The sequence below is a fragment of the Saccostrea echinata genome, unplaced genomic scaffold (genome assembly GCF_033153115.1).
Source record: "Saccostrea echinata isolate AGI-Se365-2 ecotype Australia unplaced genomic scaffold, CSIRO_AGI_Sech_v1 ptg000036l, whole genome shotgun sequence".
Classification (NCBI taxonomy): Eukaryota; Metazoa; Mollusca; class Bivalvia; order Ostreida; family Ostreidae; genus Saccostrea; species Saccostrea echinata.
The window spans coordinates 4,530,985-4,538,719 of record NW_026889785.1 but is presented as its reverse complement, the minus strand read 5'-3'; the positions used below and the strand labels follow the sequence as shown (position 1 = coordinate 4,538,719).

Sequence of the window (7,735 nt, the reverse complement as noted above, 5' to 3'; positions counted from 1 at the left end):
AGTGTCCATACAGCTTTAAAGATGTGCATCCCAAAGAAGGGCTTTTAAGTGATCAATTTTTTGTATCTTAGATGAATTGGAAATTTACGATTGAAGAGGAATCATGCATATTATTACCAGGTACAAGGAGAAATGGCTATTAGTCAAAGAAAGTGGTGTCACTTTATTATATGTTATATTTAGAGTACGAGTTTTCTACTGTATCAGAGATACAGGGCGGGGCTTAAGGCGAGAGCGATAGCTCGAGCCGCGCCCCGCCCTGTATCTCTGATACAGTAGGAAACGAGTACTCTAAATGACTTGTGACACGACCCCTACATGGAGTTTGTGTTTTAAAATGCTCCCTCGATTGAACATACCAATCAGGTAACAGTATTTCACTGTTCAACCAATCAGATTACTTCATTGTGGAATATATAAAGAAAAGTTTAGAGAGCGCGGAAATTTTAGCAGCGCGATGGAACATGTGGACGCGTTTGGAGAGTTTGATCTGGGCAGCAATTTTGACTTGCTAGACTTGCCGTCTTTTGATGGATTCCTTATCAACGAAATCGATGACATTACATTATCGCAAGTATGTGAGACGATAGAATTCGAAAATGCTGCATATGAGGGATTGCTGGACCTCTCCCTATCCCCTGGCAATGGCAACAGCTCGATGATGGAAATCGAAAGTAAGGACATTGCTTCAAACGAAAGTCGGTTTGCTCAACCGGTCAGTGATGATGACATTAAGAACTTGATAAAAGACCAAGAAAATGTTAAAACGAAAAATAACACCAAATGGGCCATGAATCTGTTTGAGAAATGGCGGGCCAGCAGAGGAGGGGATATTCCCGAACTAAATCACATGACTTCAGAACAGATGAGTTTCTGGTTAGGACGGTTCGTAATGGAGGCCCGAAAGAAAGATGGTACAGAATATCCGCCCAGATCAATCTACCTGATTTTGTGCGGACTCTTACGATTTTTAAAGGCCAACGGAAAATACGACAAGAATTTCCTCGACGAGTCTAACGGAGAATTTGCTGAATTCCGGAAATTGGTTGACGCAAGGATGAAATCCCTTATCGACAAAGGGCTGGGGTGTGACGTAAAGCAGGCGGACCCTATTCTACCCCAAGATGAGGAAACGCTGTGGCTAAAGAGCGTGTTTGGAAGAGAAACCGAGGAGCAGTTGCACCATACCGTATTTTTTTATGCATGCAAACTCTTGGGATTAAGAGGATACGATGAACATCACAGTTTACAGTGCGAGCAGTTCAAAATCGGAGAGGACAGTGCTGGACGATACATCCAGTTCACTGGGAGGGCCACAAAAACCTATAAAGGCGGCTTAGGACATTTGAATGTGCAGTCAAAAAACATAAAGCATCATTCTCCGCCTGGTAAGTACATGTATTTATTTACTGTATGTGTATTTGTATTTGAGACGTAATAATGTTTGGTCAAGATTAATGCAAATTAATTGATAATTATATTTAGAGTTGTAGTTGATTTAACCCCCCTCCCCCCCCCCTTTTTTTTTTACATCCACACATACAAAAAATACACGTATCTACTATAATGCAGTTAATTCGGTTTTATTTATTGAAGGTGATCGTTGTATGGTTGACTACTTTGAGCTGTACTTAGAGTCTCTGGGGAATACCGGTGCATTTTACCTCCCACCGACGAAGTTCAGATAAGATTCGGTCAACAGTTGGTTGGAGTAAATAAGCTGAAACATTTCTGAAAACAATCGCTGAAAAGGGTGAACTGAAAGGAAATTTTAGTAACCATAGTGGTAAACGTACCTGCGCCACGCAGTTGTATATAAGTGGAGTTTCAGAGCAAGAAATCATGCGACGCACAGGGCATCGATCCGAGAAAAGTGTAAGAAAGTATAAGCGTAGTAGTGAACAGATTGATGTTGCAGTGTCAAAAATTTTGGATCCACCCCAGAACAAGTCCGTTTGCGTAAAATCGGAAAATGGTGTTGAGCCCCCAAGAAAGAAGGTGAAATGTGAAAGTGTGTCAGAGGAAAATTGATGAATTCCGTGTTCTGCAAGACCTTACCAATTCAAACAAGGCAGTTTTTGCTAACTGTAGCTTTAATTTTAGAATTGGCAATTAAGCCGATTTTTTACAGTGTATTTTTTTCACATTGACTAAAAAAATGTTTGAAAAATTGATGTTACTTCAGATTCTGTTGAATTTTTTGCCAAATAGCTGCATTAAACATTTAAAAATTTACACAGGTCTCTTTCCTTAAAATTTCCGCGAGATGTTGGCAGTCATCCAAACATTGTTCGTGCTGCATCAGAGATATTTTGCAGATACAGAACACTTTCGTCTTCATTTCCATAATACACGCCCCTCAAAAGTGTACTGTATCACAGTTACAGCACAGTCAATTTCTATACAAAAACACCAAAGTCGTGTCACAAGGACAAATAAAGGTCTCGAATTTGAAACAATTTTATATGATGGGGAACTTTGGGAAAATGAAATGCTTCCAAAACTGAATTTTTTTTATTGTCTGCAGTGTTACCTCAGCTTTTTTTTTAATATATTCGATCAGTGCATATTATCTATTCAAAATATATTACTAAAGTCAGGTACTCTTCACACAATTGCTCCGAAGAAAATAGTTCCATTCATGATCAGTAAATGCAACATTACAACAAATGTTAAGAATAATGATGTATATTTAATACGTTAAAGAAAAAATTAACGTAAAAAGATTTTAAGAAAATCACCTTTCCCCCAGAAAAGAAAATAAAAAGTTTTCGTATTCCTACGCTCGCTGCCTCCTCAGTCTTTTTCACGAAAATATATAGGTCATCCTTCGATAAAATATATTCGATTGATAGTGATAAATCTTTTCACCAATTATATAACTGTCATGATTATTGTTCGTTAATTGCCGTATATTTTCTTTTGAGTGAGAATGTTAATCATTAACTCTGTGTGTGTGTGTTTTTTCTTTTTTTAAATAACGGAATGGTTATTATGGTTAAACACCTGCAATCGTAACTTCTCGGCAAAGCAACGTGATTTGCCGAGCTCGTCGGAAAGGATCTTCGCACGTGTGTAAACCTAGTCTATTTGGTCTTGCAAGCACAGGTATGAGCACCGTTCGCTCGGTTAAAAGTTTCAAAGGTCTGGAAAAAATTCTGAAGAGTTGTCACTGGTGTTTTCCAATTGTAAAACACCACTGGCTTCTTCTGGTCCTGAACAATATGGTGAACGTTGCGTCCATGCTTACTTGACTTATGAACAGACTCTGCTATCTGGAGAAAAATAAAAAAGTGTTTCTTCCAATCAATATTCAAAAAACAATTCTACAACACTGAAAGGATGACTTTGACAACATTAAAGTACCAATTCATTATCAGCATCTATTAATTTACCTCTACTAAAATTTAGATACACTGTATTTGAGTTTCTCCACTTTAACTTCTATGTTCCAAAGTGCCAGTCAGGTTCAAACTTGGTATGGCCAGCAATTAATCATTGTTGAAAGCTGTATCTGTTTATGCAGACCTAAATTGAACAATAATATATTTGAATAGTAGTGTTCAATTTTTCATTTTTTGCAGAAAAAATAATCATCACTGTTAAGTAATAATATAGCTGCAGATATGTAGCTCACTGGTCTGAAAAAATTCCGATTATTTCTCCGTACATTGTATATTTCTATATATTACTCACCGTGTGTTCCTAACATATTCGATTACTCTTTCACAGCAAAACTGCATGTACAAGTCATGCACGAAGCGCTGTGGACTGAATTGTCTTGCCACCCAAAATGACAGTATAAATAGGCAAAATTTTCGATGGTCTCAATTTCAGGCCCAGTAGAGCTATAAACAATGGTTTGTGGAAATGTTTTGATGTGGAAGAAGTAACAGAATATGCTAGGAACACACGGTTAGTAAAATTTGAGAAATTGAAAAACAGCACACTTTTTTGTGCCCAATAAATATACACTTTTTTCAATGGGTGGCACTGTAGCTTTCTGGTTGTCCATCCCAATTTTTTCAGACCAGTGAGCTACAGATTTGCAGCTAGTATTTATAATGTACTTTAAAGGAATGATATGAAAAGTTTGTCATACAATATACCATCTCACTATAAAAGCTATCACAATTTTCTAAGCACAAGATCTTTAAGTCTTAAAGAAAATTAGTTCTACTAAAACAGTTTCTCTACAAAGCAATTAATACATGTATATTTTAACTTTGGCATCTTGAACATCGATCTCAAACTCTTGGATATCTTGAAGTTTTTTTCTCAGTCCCATAGAGTTCGAAATAATCCGGTTTGACTGTTTAATTTTTTTGAAACAAGTACATGTACAACCAGTTTTTATTTTTAAAAAATCAAACAGTACCTGTCAAAAATCTCCATAATTTATACTACAGAGCTGTGTTGTTTCTTTACTGCAGTTGTCCAAGTGAAATCTCCTTCTTCACCATAGACATAGTACGCGAAATAGTAATGTTCCATATTAACTATTATACTGTTTGCTCCCTTGCAATTTGTCTCTCCTTCTTCCACCAATTAAAATATCTTCTTTCCTAATAAAATAATCAAGTTCATGAAATGACTTGAAAGTATTTTATTGATAAAAAGTCAGCAAGTTAACTTTTGTCTGTTGTCACGACTTTTACTAAATAATATTTTGTCAATGTTCAAAACTGTATCAGTATTTCAGCAATTACCAATAATTATTTATTTTGCAACATTTTAAACTTGACATTTTTATCTATTATTGGCACCATTCAATTTTTAGATCCTCTTCACAGACAATATTGAAAAAAAAAAACTAACCTAAACATGCTGAACTTTCAGAGCACATGCCAAAAAACACAACATTCCCTAGGTGTCCTGAAGTAAAGTAAGGAGGTCCCACATGCTGGGCATGATTGGTATGTGTTGCTGGGCATAAATCCCAAGAATAATGGAACTTCCACAGACATAATGATTATACCTAAAATGGAGAAATTTTACTGCTCCAGTATATAATATCTTGAGTGTCACAATGTTCATAGACACTGTCCAGATATTAATAAATTTACAATATATTTGTGTTATGTCTAATTAAAAAAAAAGACTTGAAATGTTGTCTAATTTAATACACAATAATGCTTTGATATGACAAAAAGCATGTTTATAATCATGATAATTTTTAATTTTTAACTCCAAAGTAAATAATTATAGATTTCTTTGAATTTCAAGCTTAGTACCTAAATCATGTTAATTGAACATCTCTTTTAAGTATATTTACTGCTGTTAAAATTCATAAAATAATTATTATTTGAAATATATAAAAGTACCTTGTCTTTTCATTTCCTTGTTTAATAAAGAATGCATGTATTTCTCTTTGCTTTTTGTACACTGCAGTCTATATCGGCCCCTCTGTTCGTCGGCTAGCTGAATGTGTGCATTGTATACCTCAAGTACAGTACACTGGTTTTCCCTTCCATTAACAAACTTCCACTTTTTGCAAGTAGGTTTGAAAACTCTTGACTCTTCTGACATAGATCTATGAGATTATTTTGTGGGGACAGAGGTTAGCTAACCTTCCTAGAAATGGTGGAGCATTTTCTCTAGCATGACAATATTTTTTTTTTTGCATTCTCTGTGTAGGACAAACTAGGCGATGGAGGTTTACCAACTCTACCATGAACACGTGGAATGGAACCATCCACATCTAAATATTTGCTATCGCTAACATTTCTTCTCAATACAATGTAAAAACCAAAATGTTTTCCTAAATATATGCCTTGACAGAATTCCTCAAATTGTCTTTCTTTATAAATCTTGTGGTTCTTGCTTCTGTGTGTAAGCCCGATCTTCTATGAGCAAATCGTTCAGATTTGATTACATCTTGTCCAGTTCTTCTCGAGACAACGTATTTTCGATATTCAAACATTTCATCATCAGTCAACCGTGACATTACACGGTTTGTCATTAAATTTAGTACAACTACAAGTTTCGTTTCTAAATTAAGCCTATTCAATATAATTAGATTTACTTTTAAGTAACTGTAAACTACCTATTCATAATCGGAGGTTTACTGTTGTACTTTCACTTTCAACATCAGTCAACTAAATGTAGTTCATTTACAAACTCTTCAACATGATAATCGCTTAATTTAGATGGAACAGGGACTTCCCTGACTATGATTATTTCACCAACATCACTTTAAACGTGCTAATTTCCGACAAGAATGAAGATTAAGTCAAGTTTTGCTCTCCTCTGTTCATTGTTGACGACACATATCGTATGCGTATGTCGAGCCCGATTGTTTACCTACCTGATATATGATAAATGAGACAAAATAATCGTTGATATTATGTAAATTGAGAATGATATACGAATTACACTATAAAGAAACGTATTTCTATTACTAAATTACCAAAGATCAAAAGGAAAAGATCAGATATTTTTTTTACAAAACGAAAAAAAAAAAAACGCGTTTTCTAGAAAATACGTGGACTTTATGACGTTTTTTCTCTGTTACGTTTTTGCCGCATCTGGCCCCTTTTTCCCAGTCGCGGTCACATATATGTACATGCAGTTTGTTTCCTTAGTACATGCATATTTTATTCAACAAAAGATGTTGAAACTCAGTAGCCTAAATATTATGTCATTTTAGGAAATTTATGGCCATTGTATAGTTGACTTTCTACAGCTTAAGTATCTCTGACGTTTTGTCAGTAAATACTTTTTTTTATTAGAAATCATCTGAGCACAATGAAAATTCGAATAAATTAAAAGTCGAATATCTTGGATATAGGGTAACCCATATCTATTCTTGTCAGAGTTAAAAGGGGACCTAAATTAAAATTTTGATGAGTACTGACATATGTCACTAAAGGTCTCTAATGAGGTATGACATAACTGTGCATTAAGGATATGTGTACACGCACTCTCATATCATAATCAACATTGACATAATGTATTTTGCAATACTTGTGAGCATCTGATCAATATCTTTATAATAGAGTATTTTATTTTATTTTCTAAATGAAGGTACATACATACCTCTTAATTTAATAATAACTTTTACATAAGGCCAAAAGTCATTGCAAAGATACAAGGATATGATGCATTTAAAAACTTTATTTTTACAGAAACTTTAATAATAGTAAACATGAACTGATAGTTTCTGAATCTTTAAAAAAAAAAAAGAATTTTAAAAGATTTTCTGACATAAGAAATGGCAGTGCAAATGAATGACGTTCTGGTTCATCATTGCTATGATCTTTGGAACATGATTCATGATCGACATACTGAAGTATAAATAATGTAAAGACGTACGTAGATTTCAAACAATGAAGTATTTGATGCATATTCTGAAAGATACATTTTATGATATACATATTAGATTATACTATGACTGAATAAGTGGAGGCACGAGATTACAGAGAGAACACACACAACAAACACTATTTTGGACACCTTGTCATGAAGTGATATTGGAACTACACCTTGATTAACTGCTCGTTCCACATGGACTCTTAAATTTGCAACCCTTCTCCATTTTCTAGGGACACAATAATTAAAGACCGTGATGACCTCCGATTTCTTAAACTTTTCTCATATCAACATAAAATCATTGAAATGCCATTTTGAAGACCTAATTTTTTTTCAGTCAACTTTTAATGATCTCGCTTCTGACATCCTAGGAAAATGCAAATTTAAACCATTACATGTACAGTGTAATCACACTCACTGACAT

At 34.5% G+C, this 7,735-nt stretch overlaps 1 long non-coding RNA gene and 1 pseudogene across 1 annotated transcript; one reads left to right on the top strand and one right to left on the bottom strand.

The window, feature by feature from the left end:
• Nucleotides 1–247: 247 nt before the first annotated feature.
• LOC133199907 (uncharacterized) lies at nt 248–2,031 on the top strand (annotated as a pseudogene).
• A 2,402-nt stretch (nt 2,032–4,433) lies between these two features.
• On the bottom strand, nt 4,434–6,138 carry LOC133200055 (uncharacterized). Its single transcript, XR_009722881.1, has 3 exons — nt 5,325–6,138; nt 4,819–4,978; nt 4,434–4,565 (listed from the first exon to the last, which is right to left on the bottom strand). It is a non-coding gene; the product is annotated as an uncharacterized LOC133200055 (long non-coding RNA).
• Between the last annotated feature and the right edge of the window lie 1,597 nt (nt 6,139–7,735).